Source organism: Apodemus sylvaticus, chromosome 1 (assembly GCF_947179515.1).
Source record: "Apodemus sylvaticus chromosome 1, mApoSyl1.1, whole genome shotgun sequence".
Classification (NCBI taxonomy): Eukaryota; Metazoa; Chordata; class Mammalia; order Rodentia; family Muridae; genus Apodemus; species Apodemus sylvaticus.
Window position 1 is genome coordinate 90,780,568 of NC_067472.1, and position 17,116 is coordinate 90,797,683.

The window sequence follows — 17,116 nt, forward strand, 5'->3', positions numbered from 1 at the left end:
TCATGCCATGTTTCTTCACTGTCTTCCCTGGAGAAGGCATTAGGCAAATGAGTGGACCATATAGGACAATGCTGCTATTACCATATAGAATGGTGACATTACTTCTTTTATTAGCTAACTGATCTGCCACAAATAACAAGGTGACAGCTCATCAGTCCGTGTGCATTCTGTATGCTTCAACTTTTCTTGTGGATTTCGTCAAGTCATCCACATTTACTAAAGATCATTCTTTAAATACCAGTTCATAAAGCATTATAAACTTTATAAGCTAATTTCTATATTTTTTAAATCCACAAACATCTTTGATGAAATGGGGGCAAATGAGATGGCTTACTGGCTAATTCACAAACATGAGGACCAAGTTTGAGTTTCCAGAACCTACTTAAAAGACAAGTCAATGTGACAACCTGCCTGTAATCCCAGGATGTAAACTCAGGATGTTGAGGCAAGGAACACCTGGAACAAGCTAGTGATAAAGAACAGGCAAAGTGTAAGCTCCAAGTTCATTTAGAAACCCTATCCCAAAATATATACAGCGGGGAGCTATCAAAGAAGATATCAAAATACACACACACACACACACACACACACACACACAAATGCAGTCTTCAAAACTTACTCTGGAAAATCTTTTTTACACTTTCTGTATTTTAAATATGGCAGTTCATGATAGCCTTAGACTTACTATGTAGCCTTGGATGGCCTTGAAAGAAAGCCTCACGCCTCAGCCATACTGAGTACCAAATTCATTTGCTTAACACTGAAATGATTTATCCTCATTCATATGAGAATGAATGACAGATGTCCTAAACTGGTCGTGGTTTGAAGCTGTACCTTGTGTTCAATTGTACTCCAGGTACTCTTCATGCTTGGACCAGTGGGCCCACTAGGCTTATTCTGTCCATGGTGGTCATGGACAAATTATTCCCTATACCATGTCTACTAATATCCCACTGGAAACCAATGTGCTGTGGAGGTTGGGTTTTGTCAATGTGACACAAACCTAGATACATCCAAGAAGAGACTTCAACTGAGATGCCTCCATCAAATTGGCCTGATGGCAAGTCTGTGATGGCATTTTCTTGTTTTATGGTTGATGTGGCAGAACCCAGCCCACTGTGGATGGTACCATACCTGAGCAGGTAGTACTGGGTTCTCTAAGACAGCAAACCTAGCAATCCAGTGGGAGCTAGGTAAGCAGCACCCCTCCATGGCAATGCTTGGCTCCTGTCTCCAGGACCCTGTTTTGGGTTCCTGATCTGACTTTCTTTGGTGATGGAATATGACCTAAGAGTAAATCCTTTCCTCCCTGAGTTTCTTCTGGTCATGGTGTTTTATCACCATAGAAACTCTAACTGAGACACAGGCCAAATCCGTAATTCATAAGTAAAGAAGCATATTTAAGGCACTCTGGGAGGACAGGGGAATGAACATCACATCTCTAGGAGTTTTAAAAATTAGCCTTGGTGGCAGGAGGATAGGAGAGAGGATAGGGTAAGGAGTAAGGGTAACTCAAACTTAAAATATATGAAAACCCATTACAAATCTTACTGTTTTATAAGCATATTTAAAACACAATTATAAAGAGATTTGAGCGAGGTACTGTACATAGATAGACAATGCTCGTTCCAAAAGCTATGGATACTTCCTAGTACTTGTTATGGAGGCTTTAGAGTCCCACTCCTAACAATATCTCTACTCCCATTGCTCTCAGTTTCTCTTTGGCATTAGATAACAAGACCCTGTTGCTGAAGATACTGCATGCTTTGGTTGTAGGACACAGAGAAATCAATCTAGAAATGAAATGGAAACTTCTTTTTGCTCATTTGTTTTAACTGAGCTTGGAGAAACTGTGCAGTTTGGGGAGAAAAGTCATCAACTCTCTTAGATAGCAAAATGTGCCCACCGGTACAATTGTGGTTTGACTCTTGTTGAGTTAACAAACTGCTTTCTGTTAGGATTTAAGGCCTGCTGCACAGAAGGGAATTAATGCCTGGTACTCTAAACCTGGTCAAGAGCCAATGGTTGGGGGTCGTGGGGGAACGGAGAGTCCTAAGTCTTGGGTGAGGGGCTACTAGGTGTTTTGTTAAGTGAAAATGGTGTGAATCTGTCTTCTAAATCCTAGTGTTGATGGACAGATTGATGCTGCTGTCAGCCTCCATCAGCTTGGTTTTCAGTTGATGTTTATTTGTTGTTTGTTTTGGTTTTAGTGTGTTTGTTTTGATGTAGACTCCAGGAATGCAGAGACTCATAATTTTTCCATATGCCAACAAGAAGAGACTGCCAAGTCACACAGGACATTTGTATCACCTTCTCCAAGGCTCAGAGAATATCATGGAAGAGAAAATGGAAAGAATATAAGAGCCAGAAGATGCCCAGGAGTGCTGGGACACTGCCTCCAGGATGTGGCATGGCTTTTGGATCCCATGAACTTATTGCAGTTGTGGTTATCTCACAAGATTGGACCTATTGACCTTGCATCATGGTTGGGGATGGGGGCCACTCATGAGGCCCCACTCATCTCCAAAGAACTATTTGCCAACTAATGATTGCTGAGGAGAACTGTCATTTTCCTACTCCAGTAAAAGCCCCCCATGTATGTCACCTCAGATCATTTCAGTAGGTCACACATGAAGGTAGGGGCAGGGACTTGTCAGGCAGAAGAGCACTTTCAATCAGAGAGGAAAGGATACAGTTGGTGGTGAGAACAAAATGCCTCATGGACATGAATGAACTTGTCAAAGAATTTTTTAAAAAACACACAAAATATCTAGCTTTAGTTGTTTATTTTAAATATACCTTTATTTGTGCCTATAGACACACATACAGGTGTGTACTTGTGTTTGTGTGTATAGTTATGTGTATATGTTTATGTATGTATGTGTGTGTGTGTGTTGAACACATGGACTGTCCCATGGCAAATCAATTCCCTGTACTAAGGATAAGTGATCTAATACTTTTATTCAGTTGTGGAAATGCCCAACAGCAACCCTTTGTAAACATGCTAGTATTACTGAAATAAGCAATGTGTAGGATTATTTCTAGTTTAGTAACAGCCTATGATTGGAAATGCAGATTTGCTGATAAAGCCACGGCCTTCTTATTCTGTCTTCTGAGTTCCATTCAGCTCTTCTTTTCCAGAGCCACACTTGTTTGCTTGATGGAGTACTGGTCAGAATTCCTTTAGTTGCAAGTGACAGAAGCTTAATCGTGCCCAGCCTGAGCAAAGGGTGGATTTAAGAGGGGTGAGACACACAGGCACCTGAGACTGACTCCCATATCACCAGCCCTTTCCTTACATGTTCTCCTCAGTCCTCTCTCCCTCTCCACTTGGCTTAGCTTCCCACTCTTTTCTTCTACAGTTTCATCTTTGTGCTGTAGTTGGGGTAGTGATAAGGTGGTGGCTGATAAGCTGACAGGGTTTCAAGTGGAATCAGACATAGAAGACCTCCATTCAGCTCCAGAGAAAACAAGCAACAGTCTTCTTCTTGTTAGAGCTTAAATATAAAAGCACAGGGAAGGGTTATAGACTGTCCTGAGATAGATGGAGTGTGTTCTTGGAGTGCCTGATTCATAGTAATAGATGTACACTTATTTGAGAGGCTTCTAAAAGTGACCATGTCTGTACCCTAGGCCCAAAGAGTCCCACTTAGCTGGTCTTGGCAGGAAAGGGATTCTAGCTGGAAGTCAAGACTGAGAACCATTCTTATTTCTCAAACATTGGTGAGCATCCAGTCTGTAACAAGTTTTACACCAGACTTGAATAGAGGAGGGACCAAGAGAGATTAAAGCATTCCCATGCGGCTCACACACTTCAGGGCAAACCAGGTAGAATAGGATGAATCTGAAATTACTCCTCCTCAGGGCCCAGTCTTAGATGCTTGGTCGAAGATAATGGGGCTGAAATTCTCTGAAATATTGAGCTAGGCACGATGGTACATGCCTTTAATTCAAGCTCTAGGTAGGCAGAGATAATAGAGTCCTGTGAGCTCAAGGGTATCATGAGTTTAAGGCTAGCCATAACTAAATAAATCCTGTCTGAATACAATACAGTAAAATAAAAATAGAATAAAGCCATCTGAAACCATGAGCCAAAATAAGTCTTTCTTCCTTTAAATTGTTTCTGCCTGGTATTGTGGCCATAGCACTATGCAATAGTCCTTATACCCTTAGGTCAACACTCTTAACACTGCCAGTAAGTGAGTAAGTGGTGTCTAGAAAAGCAGCCCTGATGAATGGGGGATAGGAAGAGCCATCCCTGAGAATTTCATGGGAAAGGGAACTTTGGCAAAACTGAACAATTGATGTAAAAGCTTAGATATGGAGATAAGGAGGATCTGTTTCTGTACTAGTGAGAAGCCTAACATGTGGGGAATAGAGAGACATTTCCTGGGATAACAACGACAAGTGCAGCCAGCTGCAATACAGCTTTATAAACCAGGCCAAAGCATGTGGATTTTATGGGCTGCCAGGTGATGATATGTCAACAGATGTGAGGGATTAATAGGAAATAACTGGTATATTCTTTTTTGTTTGTTTGTTTGTTTGTTTGTTTGTTTGTTTGTTTTGAGACAGGGTTTCTCTGTATAGCCCTGACTGTCCTGGAACTCACTCTGTAGACCAGACTGGCCTCGAACTCAAAAATCTGCCTGCCTCTGCCTCCCAAGTGCTGGAATTAAAGGCATGCGCTGCCGCCGCCACCACCACCCAGCAACTGGTATATTCTTAAAATTTATTCTAGCTGACAAATGAAGGAAGGATTTTGGAGGGGGGGCGTTGGAAACATGCATAACCAAGTGGAAGGGAAATGCAATTTTTTAGCCAAGCAAAATGCTGTGTGGTTGGAGTAGGTCCGTTTGCAAGAGAAATGAATGGACCCAGGTAAACTTTTGCAAATTAATTGAAAGGACTGTGGTAGGCGGGTCCTTACTTAGTCCTTTTCTATTCTAGTAGGTAAGGAGAGTAAGAGATGCATTTATTCCAGTAGATGCTCAAGACATGTTTGCAGAAGTCAGAGGAGGAACAGAGGACTGAGATGACAGAGATGCAAACCATGAGATGACAAGTAGTTAGAGACATCAAAGTCAGTGACACATAGCAACATGTGATACCTTCGATGTGTTGAATGAAAGCCGCCATCATGGAACACAGAACAATATCCATTGTCAACTGAAACACTGGCACCGGTGGCATGCTCACACAGAATTGTCCACAGGTCAGCATATGTGTCAGTTACAGTAGGGCTGGGTGCCAGCAACAGGTATGGAAGTAGGACCTAAGATGGTGCTAGGCATAGTAATGCCTTCCTTCCCCTAATATATTCACATCCTAATCTCTAGTACCTGCAAACCTCTCTTAGTCCATTAGAGGCTTTGGGCTGCAGGTGAAGGAGTCAGGGTTGCTCCCAAGCAGACCTGGAGATTATTTTTCTGGATTATCCACCTGAGCACCAAATAATCTTAAAGGCCTTTCTGTGTGGAAGAGAAAATCTGTTGATTGAAAAAGAAACCACTGTTTAAGACAGAGGAGATGCACAAAAGACAGGACCTGGAGCCTCCTACTTTGGATTTGGAAGGAATATTTATGAAAGAGTGCATCTGTGCTATATCCTGAATCATTTTTCTCATTGCTGTGACCACACACCTGACCCCACCGCCCCCGCTCCCCTGCATTAAAAAAAAAATCTACTTAATAAAGGAGGAGTTTATTTAGGCTCATGGTTTGATAGTGCAGCCCATCATGGTAGGGAAAGCCTGGAGGTGAAGCAGCTCCTAGCTGTGGCAGCAGGAGCATGGGGCTGCTTCTCACATCAGAGCAGATTAGGAGGAGGGGCCAGGCTATAGACTTCAAGGCCCTTCCAAGAGATCTCCATACTGTGGCTAGGCTGTCCCTCCTAAAGGCTTTACTGCCTCCCAAACAGTGCCATCAGCTGAAGGGAGAAATCATTCAAACCCACCTGCATGCTGGAAATGAGTACTGTAGCAAAGGGACTCGAGTGAACTGGTGATGATGAGCGGAAAAGCCTTAAGACAATTGTTTCCTTCATTCTAGGTCTAAATTCAGCAGCAGCAGCAACAACAACAGAAGAAGAAGAAGAAGAAGAAGAAGAAGAAGAAGAAGAAGAAGAAGAAGAAGAAGAAGAAGAAGAAGCAGTAGCAATAGCAATAGCAGCAGCAACAGCAGTGGCAGTGACTAAAAGTTTTAAATTATAGAGAAAGAAAAAGAAATCATCTCAGAATCTGAAGCCATATTCACAGTAGGTCTGAAATCAGCACTTACCAAAGCCCCAGGATGTAACTGGGCACGCTTCTCTGGTTACTGGAGGCTGGGTACTGTGACTGACCAGTGGCTGACAGAGACAATGGAGGAGGAGGGAGGGGAGGAGGAAGAGGGGGAGAAAGGAAGAGGAAGAGGGAGGGGAGGAAGAGGAAGAGGAAAAAAAGAAAGAGAAGGAAACATATAAGGAAAAAGAGGAGATGAAGAGAAGGAAGAAGAGAAGGAGGGAGAAGAGGAAGAGGCCACGGTGGTGGTGAAGAAGATAAGGAATCCTGTTTCAGTTACTGCATCCATCCCTCTCTTTTAAGATTGCAAATGTTCCTCTAATTCCCCCAAAAGAGTTCTTGCCACTCTCTTCTTACCCTCTGCCTCACCTCCATCCCCTGCCTCTACCCAGTGACTATACTCACAGCACAGAACACGCTGCCCCACACGGAGCTGAGTCCTGCTGAGGCTTTCGGAACCTCCTCACTGCTACGTTGGCTCACCGCATTCCAGGGACTTGGCATGAGCGGGTCCATTCATAAAAGAGCTCTGGGCCTTCCGTGAGCCATTTATTCTAAACAACTCAGAGCAGCCCTCAGGGCCCTGGTGGGATGTTTGCATGTCTAATTTTCTTGAACTATTGATAAGAGCCCACTCCAGCCAGCTAGTTGTCAGCCTTGACTCCAAGGGCCTGGAAAATGTACTATTTGCAATTACTTGAAAAGAAACTAATTAGCTTTAAGGAGGAAACCATAGGTAGAAATGACTGAAATCAGCTGTTCAACTGTGCTTGGCAAAAAGAATTCAAAGGAATAGGCGATTGCACCTCTCATTTGTTCCTTTTGATGCTACTATAGAAGGTGGGCGAACCATACAGAGCGGGGGTTTTCTGTGTTGTTCTCTCTGGAGGGAGGGGCCTCTGGCAAAAACAGTATCAGCAGTGCTGTTGGAAGCTGAGACTCACAATGACCTTGGAAGGGACACTGGGGCTTGTTCAGAGGCAGCAGTGGAAGGGCCTAGAAAGGGGGACAATCAACTGTGGACTTCACAGATGTGTGTGGCTCTTCAACATCTGTCCTAGGCTTCTGCCGATGGCACAGCTAGTGTGTGCTCATTAGCAATGGCTATCCAAAATTCATTTCTCAAAGCAAGCAGAGAACAGTACATGGACATTTGTCAGTGCCTAGAACACACCCATTATGCAGCAGGATGACAGGGGCAATGAAGTAAAGACTCTGAGACCTGGCTACAGGGAGAGGCCACTTTGGGTATGAGAGGCTGAGAGATGAGAGCCACACACTATTGCAGCAGATTAGAGGAGTGATGCAAGATAGAAAAAAGGCACAGATGTAAGATAGAAAAAAGATTCCTCTGAGTATGAACCCTAGCCTCCCAATGTTACTATCCCAGGAGAAATACAACTATTAATAGACTTGCATTAGACCCATGTGCTTGCTTTATCTTGCATTTATTTCTTCTGTTATTCTTGCTCTGGAGTATGCGTGTGTGTGTGTGTGTGTGTGTGTGTGTGTGTGTGTGTACATTTACCTATGCATATCCATTCAGAGGCCAGGGAGGATGTTAGGTATCCTGTTCTATCACTCTCTACCATATTCCCTTGAGATGGGGTTTCTCAGGGTACCTGGAGCTTCTAATCTTCCACATGCTCTCACTGGGCAGAAATCCCCAAGGATCCTCCTGTTTCCACCCATGTACAGTGCTGGGGTGCACATGAACATGGTCAGCTTTTTATGTGGGTGCTGAGGTCTGAACTCAGGTCCTTAACCTTTGCACAGCAAGGGTTCTGATCCACTCTGGTATCTCCCCCATCACTCCCTTTTACTCTTGAGAAAACTGACATTTCAAGACTGGTCCTGGGTCCCATAGCCCATCAATGACTGCTCTGAGTCTGAGAGATGAGGTCAAAAGGATAACTAAACCCTCTGGGGAGGAGGTTCTAGGAAATAAACAGTGAAATGGGGAATAAGAAATTGTAAACTGAGGCAGTAAGATGCTTACCTTGGTACAAGGGGCTCAGCTTTTCTGGAAACTCTGGAGTTGGAGCACAATACAGTTTAGTTATTACTCCGCCCTAGAAGCAAGACCACTAGGAGCAATTATGAATAGATTCCCTGTCTGTCACTAGTTGATGCTGCTTTGCAGATAGGAACTTCTGTTGGCTTGTGTGCTTAGACGAGAACGTTCCACAAATACTTGTTGCAAGCAGACCTCAGTACTAGAGGTGACAAGCATGGGAGGTTTGCCCAAGCTGCACAGCACAGTCCCTAGGAATGCAGAAACTTTCCACCTTTCATTGAGCCCTGCTTCACAAGATGATTAAGATGGCCAGTCCAGTAAAGGAAGGGCAGAGCTATAAACACTTAACAGACAGGGCTCTGGCACTTCTGATTTCCCTCCTTCCTTTTCTCTGATCGTGCACCTGCAGCTGTCCTCATCAGGGCCTGGCTTCTATACTGGATGAGGCAGCACCTTGCAAGAGAATGAAGGCCCTGGACAGACAGGCCCATGTTCAACAGAACTTATGGCATCTCTCCAATAAGGTCTCAGGCTACCACCTCAGCTCTGCAACCAAAACAGGTATCTGAAGCCTGTCCCTCACCTACTAAGTCAGTTTCCATGGCTTGGACATGGCTCTTAGAATGCTAGTGCTTGTCTCTGGCTAGTTCTCCTGCACTGTAAAGCTTTCTGTCTTCAGGCCCCAAACAAAGACAAGCAATGCATCTCTCTCTCTCTCTCTCTCTCTCTCTCTCTCTCTCTCTCTCTCTCTCTCTGTGTGTGTGTGTGTGTGTGTGTGTGTGTGTGTGTGTGTGTGTGTGTATGAGTTTTATCACAGGGTCTCTGTGTTGGCTAGTGTGGTTCAAATCCCAGCTCTGCCACCCTTGGCTAAATGATCTCAAATGAGGTACTGAACTTCTGTTTCCTCTTGGAACAAGGGAGATAATAATAGCATATGTTTTGTCAGCTCTGTTACAAAGATTAGACAAGTTAATCCCTATAAAGCCCCGAGAACAGTGCTAGGCACGTAGCAAACACTTGAAAATGTTAGTTAGCGCTATCACCGACTCTGAGCATCATGCCAAGGGTCTTACCTAGGCTGTGATATTAATCCTCTGAACAACTGCACATGGAAGGTATTATTAAGGATTTGGTACAAATAATTTATCTCAGCTCAGAGGTTAAACTTCAGCCTCGGTTTGATTTAGGCAGGATTCCATCCCAGTTCTGGGATATCTGCCTTTGGAATTCGACTGCCTTAGTAGGCTCCTTCCCTGTATCTATCATAGCATCCTGTTTTGTGCCCAGCCCCTCCTGTGCATGGGAGGAGGGGGCTAGCATGTTGGTAGCCTTGACCTGGTGCCTGCCTCTGCCTTGGCCGGACTAGAGCAGCTCTCTGGGATCTGGTTAGCAGCTAATGATCAGTGGGCTCTGGCTGTAATGATCGGATTAGCTGCGCCTTAATCACTGTCTATTGTTTCAGCAGCGAGAGAATTTCACAGCTCATTGACTGCTCTGACTCCTAATCTACACGGAGGAAACAATGTCGCAGCTCATCAAAGGCAATCAGCTGCTAATTGAAAGGAAATGGAATTTTACAATTACAGGCCACCTTTCAGTACTCAGGATTTCTAAGCACTTCTCTCCACCCTCCTCTGCCAGCTCAGCACTGGCAGTGGCAATGACACCCCTGCTAGAGATGTCTCTGCAAGCTGCATTTACAAGCCTGGCTCCATAGGCCAGCAAAGGGAATTGGGCATCTTAGCCAACGCCTGGTCTGTCCTTCAAAACTGGATGTAAAGAAAAATGCAAGGGGTTGAACATCCATCGGGAGAGCAAAAGATGGCTCTGCTTCCCCTACCAAACCCTTGCCACCTTGAGCATATCCCCCCTTCTCTGTGCCGCTCTTTTCTGTCTGAAATGGAGACATTGACTCTGATGACCTCCAAGGCTCCTCTCTGCTCTGGCAACTCTGTTGTCTGTCTTTGCTGTTTCTCCGAGATAGTAGAAGACAGCTAACTGGAGTCCTTTTCCTTGCCCAAATATCTGCTTTCTCAAGTGCTTCCAATGTGACTGTCTTAGATCTCCCAAAGGACTACTTCTAATGAGACTTTAATGGGATGGAAAGCAAATCTGGGAGCTAGCCCACTCAACCCTCTGATGAGACATCTCTTTCCCCTTCCTGGATCCATTCACTCTCTTGGATGAATATCAATCACGATGAATTCTAAAGACAGCCCCGTGAATTGTTCTGCGTTCTGTCTTTTTCCCAGGGAGATTCTGTGGAGACAAGACTGGGAGGGCTGCTGGCCAGGAGGGCCTTGCTGCCTTGACCCTGTCTTCCAGCCCCATTTCCAGCCGCCTTTCCTCTGAGAACAAGACAAACCCATGTCTGCTCTGAGCTCTGGTCTGTATCATCCTTCAATAGCACTTGTCTGTCCCCGAGCACAGCTGAGGCTCCATAACCCTGCAGTGCCATTCTCTCAGGATTCCCATGATCCCTGGGCTTGTCAGATATGCTTATCAAGGCTTACACTGGAGGCCTTCCCCCACCCCTCCTCCCCGCTCTCCCCCCCCCTTTTGCAAGCAGACACATTATGGAGTATCTCAAAAAAAAAAGCAAAAGCACAAAAGCATGATCAAAAATAGTTTCTGTTTGGCTAAGTTTCAGTTCCAGTGCCAATGCCTTGCTTTAGACAGACACTGCAGCAGGATCCCTGTGTGACTCATGGCCTAGAGAAATGGACAGTAAGTGAGACAAACAGAGTGGACCAAGGGCTGGCTGAATCTCCTTCCCACCAGCCCGCAATGCGCTGCGAAGAGGCTGGGTCTGGGCCTCTCAAGGTCTTTCTAGAACCTAGGCTCCAGGAGAAGGCCAGAGGGGAAACACAAGGGCTTAGGTAAACCAGGACAAGAGAGGAGAAGGCAAAGTGGTGCTGGAGCTGGGCTGTATCTAATATGAGTATGATTTACCAGCCACAAGGTTGGATGCGTAATAGACACAGTGGGCCTATTTCGCCAGGTTAGGTCCATTAGCTGGAAGTTGGGTCTAGAGAGCCAATGTGGAAGGTAGAAAGAAAGCAAGAGCAAGGTGGTCCTAAGGAATCACTCAGGATGTGAATGACATCCGCAGTATAGTGATGTTCAGTGTCGATATCAGCTATCTGTCCCAGGAGAAGAACGCTACCTGCAAGGAATCCTGGGATAAGTCTGCCCATTGGAGATGGTCAGTGGGAGTAACTGGGGAACTCAAGTTGTCAGCCTTGTTGGCAAAGTGTTCTTACCTACAGAGCTATCCTGCCCTGCCTCTTGCCTTGCCACCATTTTGATAGATGGCAAGTAAGTGACATGGGCACATTTTCACATTCCTGCTTTTCAGATTTGGTGTGCTTTCATTCATTAAACAAACACTAGGGAGGCACCTGTAACATGTCAGGTGTACTTATGTAAATGAAGAAAACCGGGAGGAATTTTTGTCCTGCCCATTTGGGGCTCAACCCAATCAATCATTTATTTAAATTAGCAAACATTCATTTTGTTCTATGTATAAACCACTTAACATTTTCCTGGTTTTTTTTCTTAAGGGAGAAATAGATTTAAACATATGTAAAGTTTAAAATGTCAATATAGAAATAAAATAGTGCACAGTTATCAAAATACCTGAATAGAGAAGTTCAGAGTTGTCCTTGCAACCAGAAGGTACCAAGGGAAACCAGAAAGGCCTATAGGGTGAAGAAGGTTCCAAAGACCAGCCCCCGGGGACCAGAGCCGGCTCTGTCTGCTATCCAGCAGCCACCAGAGAGCCACAGCTCTCTGCTGTGTTCCTTGTGGAAGGCATTCCTGGCAACTCTCCTTAGTGTCTGATGTTTTGAAAATGGCAAAGCGGCCTTCACTTTTTGCTTTTACATTCACTGTATCTCAAATTCATAGTCAGAAGTAAGAAGACAATTACCACAATAAAGTCAGTCATCGGAGCACTCCTCAGAGGTGCCGTTTCAGGTCTGTGCCCTCCCAAGATGGATTCATATTAAGGTATGACAGTTATGAAAGTAAAGCCTTATAGAAAGAAATACATGCCTCACAGGCCAATTCATTGCCTTCTGTAACTCATTTATTTGTTCTTTAAATATTTATCGGTCACATATTTATGTAAAGCAGTAGCAAGGATGCATACCAAGCTAGCTACATAAGACAGCCCTGTGGATTGCAAATTTCACACCATAGCAAGGGAAGTAAAGAGCAAACAAATATTTTTCATGAGGATAATGGCATGTAGGTGTCTTTCTGGTGTGCTGTGGGGATGAAGGAGAAGACATCAATTTCTCTTTGAAAGAGAGAGAGAGGACAACTTCATGGGGGTGAAAATAAGAACACTAGATAAAAGTAGAAGGGTTTACACCAGCAAGGCATTGGGGTGTGCTAGGGGAGGAATCTGATGGTGACTAAAATCCAATTTAGGACTCTGGGCCAGAGAGGATTTAAAAGCAAGCTAGGAGTCAAACAGTTGAGGGTTAGAAGGCCTTGCTGAGATGCTTGTAAGAGGGTTGAGGAGGGAGAATGCCATGATCAGATTTACACTTTGAAAGAGACCACCTTGGTGGCAGCAGCAAGAATGGATTAGGGTGGTGGATGGTGCTTGAAGATAGAACTCAATCACAAGGCTATTCTACCAAGTGAGAAAGTAGAGGCTGAGGCAAAGAATGGAAAAATCAATGTACTTGTGTCAGTCTTTCTTAACCCAAATCTGTGGAACATATTGCCAATTGATCACTTTCCCCAGGCCAGACAAAATATCTCAATGCTATTTAACTTAGTTTACAAGGAAGATGGTAGCTTCATGAGATGAAAGCTCTTGACAACCAGCATCCAGTCTAATCCACTTACACTGAGATGGACAACAAGAGAAAGAAGTTGGGAGTGTTCATGGACTCCAAACATTTAAGAGAACTTTCTAACAGCTGTTCCTGTTCTCGCCAGTCACCTGTGCCATCAGATTCTCCATGACTAGTCACAAGTGGACAGTGCTTGATGGCTGGCCATAGAATTTCTCCTCTTTTGTATGTGTAAGTGTATGTGACGTGCATTCCTCTCTGTGTGTTCCCGTGTTTGTGGCACACCAGTGTGCAGGTGCATGTGTCTGCAGGTGAGCTGTGGATGTCTTCCCCAACCACTGTCTCTTTATTTGAGGCAGGGTCTCTCATTGAAACTAGAGCTTGGTAATTTTGACAAGTCTAGCTAAGCAGCTTACCTTGGGGATCCCCTGCCTCTGCCTCCCGTGTGCAGGGATTACAGGCAGACCCATATTGGATGCATTTGTCTACCTGGCTGTCCTACCTGGTTCTGGAATCTGAGCTCTACTGTGGTCTTCAAACTATTCATGGAGCCAATTTCCTCACCCCAAATTTCCACATTCTAATTCTCACCTGAACCCAAGCAAAAAAACACTCAGCTCCCATCCTCCAGTTTCTCTTTCCTTAGAGCCTAAAAACAAAAACAAACAAAAAACCCAAAACAAAAACAAAATAAAAACAAACAACAGCAAAAACTGAAGTGTGGGGTTGAGAACCCCGGCTTCCTTGGAATGATGGGTTCTTTAGGCCTTTGAATCCCTCAGTAGGCACTGTCCAGGAAACCTTGTCTTTTACTCAGTGCAACACACTGAAGACAGAGTAGAGCAGGATTTGGGCTAAGTGTTCTTTTATTGCCCCCATATTGGATTTATCTCAGCAAATTTGTTTTATATCTTCTTCCAGATTTTCAGGTCTCCAAGGGCAACACCTCTGGAAAATATTGAAGCCCCAATCACCTCTTGGTTGCAGCACATGAGAACAATCCACAGAGAAGAGGCAAGCAGCCTGGATTTGCCTCACCTTGGCTGGGACATCAGAGCTCAGAGATCCAGTCCCAGATCATCTCAGAGGTCTGTTTTCGATCATCCTGGCATCCATCATTCTGGCCTGCTACTCATTTAACATAGTAGAAAGAACAGACCCAGCCCTGAGACTGAATGCAAAATCACAACCAGAGCCTGCAAGGTCCCGAGATATGCAAATCTAGTGAGTGTCTACTGGCACGTGTAGGCTGGCTCTGCCTCACACCCCTCTAAGTCCAATTTACCCACTTCATGCTGCTCTGGACTCAGACATACCATCTTCTCAGACAAGCCATCTTCTGCCCTCATGGACACTGATAATTTCCCATCTCTTATTGCTTGAGGCAAGAAAGAGGCAAGAAAGGGCTGGAAAGATGGCTCAGTTGTATGTGTTTTACAAGCATGAGACCCTAGATTCTATCACCAGAACTCATGGAGAGAGCATCAGGTATGCTTTTAATCCCAGCACTGGAGAGGTGAAGATTCCTTGGCCCAGTGGCCAGTCAGGCTAATCAGAGAGCGCCAGACTACAGAGAGATGATGTCTCAAAACACAGGTAGACTGCTTTTGAGAACTGGCATCCATCTGAGGTTGTCCTACACGTACACACACACACACACACACAAAAGAGAGAGAGACAGAGACAGAGAGAGACACAGAGAGAGAGGGACAGAGAAACAGAGACAGAGAGACAGAGACAAAGAGATACAGAGAAAGTCACACACAGAGAGATGGAGATAGAGAACCACACACACAGACATACACAGAGACAGAGACAAAGAGACACAAATAGAGACACACAGAGATAGGTAGAGACAGAGAGAGAGAGAGAGAGAGAGAGAGAGAGAGAGAGAGAGAGAGAGAGAGAGAGAGATTTTCTGATGCTGATGCCATGCCAGTCAGGCCACCAAAGTGACTGTAATTTTGTAATTTGACTTATATGCGATTCCCTAGCATACACAAAATGACACTCAAAGAAATGTCCTCAGGCTCAGCTCCCCTCTCCCCGCCATCACCCCAGGCATGTAATAACATTCCAGAAATACACTGCCTGTCATATATTATCACTTAAATTTAGGCCTGATGCTTCTTTTGGTGACAGCATGATGTGCGTGCTACCTGGGCATCGTCTCCCCCTGCCACCCGCCACCTGCCCCAGGGAAGGAGATAGAACATCATGATCCAATCATCTCTAAGAATTATTCCAATTAAAGCTGCCTTTTCAGGAATATTAGAATTGCAGCACAGCAAGAGATATGGACTTAGAAGTCTTGTCCTGTGCCTACTCAGCACCCAAGTGTCTGAAGAGTCCACTTGCTATTTGCAGTGTCCTTCTCTGTGGAAAGAGGGATGATAACATAATTAGCCAGGCGGAGTTTTGACAAGATCAAGTAAAGATGCTTTGTAATTGAGAGCTATGTCAATATTATTTAATAATAACTATAACAGTGATGGTAATAATGATGATTCCTGGCTCCTTCTATGAACTGTGCATTTTCTATGGAGTTGCATTATCAACATTAAGTATGTGATATTTTACAGTTTTGCAGAGGATGTGCAAATCCACTCTTGCATGCTTTATTATTTCCCATTAATAAAGGAGAAAATGGTGTCTGGACAGTTGTGGCAAAAGCCTGAGTCACACAGCAATGGAGGAGTAACAGGAGTAGCGATCTGCCACCTCAACCCCACAGCTTCCTCACGTGCTTTCCACCAGAACAAGAGGGGAGAGCTAGTGTCACATGGGGGACACAAGGGGTGGAAGAATTGAGACTGCTAAGTTCACTCCACACACCAAGCCTCGGTTCCTCCTTGCTGAGCAATCTTGGGGCCTTCACCCATTTACATAGAAGCAACAGAAACTTCTATCTGACAAGTTAGTGTTTTTCCCCTCCAACTATATGCCACCCCCCCCCCCCATCCTGGTGCTGTAGGTATTGTGTGATCTGCATCCATTCCACTGAGGTAGTACTGTTCAAGGGTTTTTTTTTTATTGCTGAAAGCAAATGTGTCAAGCAGACCCTTTGTGCTGAGGTAGTTCTGCCCTCCTGGTCATTCTGTGCTCAGGCAACTAGGTCACCTTGTCCTTCTATGTGAAGGTGTCCCTGGCTTCATTCCCTTTGTCCCTGGAATCCTTCTGTTCCCATCCTTCCAAGTCAATGTGGAGGGGCCTGGATTTTTTTTTTTTTTTTGTATTTGCTTTTTGTTTTCTTGAGCCCAGTCTTCCTAGGTGCAGGTAATTTCTGAGTTCCCCTGGAAACAGATCTGCAGCTCATGCTGGTGTGTGAGGTTTCTGATGGTAATGAACTTGATCTAGGGTTGAGAGAGGGAAATGGTGTGGGCTGGAGAGCAGACATAAAGTGTACTAAGGATCAGGCCACTGCCACAAACAATGGCTATGAGTCCTTCGGGGGTGAGCCTGGTCAAAGCAGGAACCTTGTAAAAGGTATCTTGAATCTGTAAACTGGAATTGTAAAGAAGGAACAATCTCATCCAAAGGTATTCCTCTGCTTTGCCTTCCTGAATTCCCAATGGTACATGAATGTGCCTCTAAACCTCAAATTGAGGACCCAGATGGAAAATGGGAGGGAGGTGTTGTGTACCTAGGCAGAGAAAGCACCATCAAGTAACCTTGGGGACAATCTAGCTGTGGTGGTTGTCTTTTTTTTTTTTTTTTGTTTGTTTGTTTGTTTTTTTGTTACCTGACATAGAGTTTTCAGAAAGAGGAACCTCAACTGAAAAAATGCTTCCATCAGATTAACTGAAGGCAAATCTGTGGGAGCATTTTGCTTGCTTAGTTATTGATGTGGGGAGGCTCAACCCACTGTGGACAGTACCACTTGTCGGCAGGTGGTCATGAGCTATATAAGAAAACAGGCTGAGCAAGACAAGGAAAGCTAATGGGTAACAGCATTTCTCCATGGCCTCTGCTTTAGTGACTAATTTCCCTTATGGTAGACTATAAGC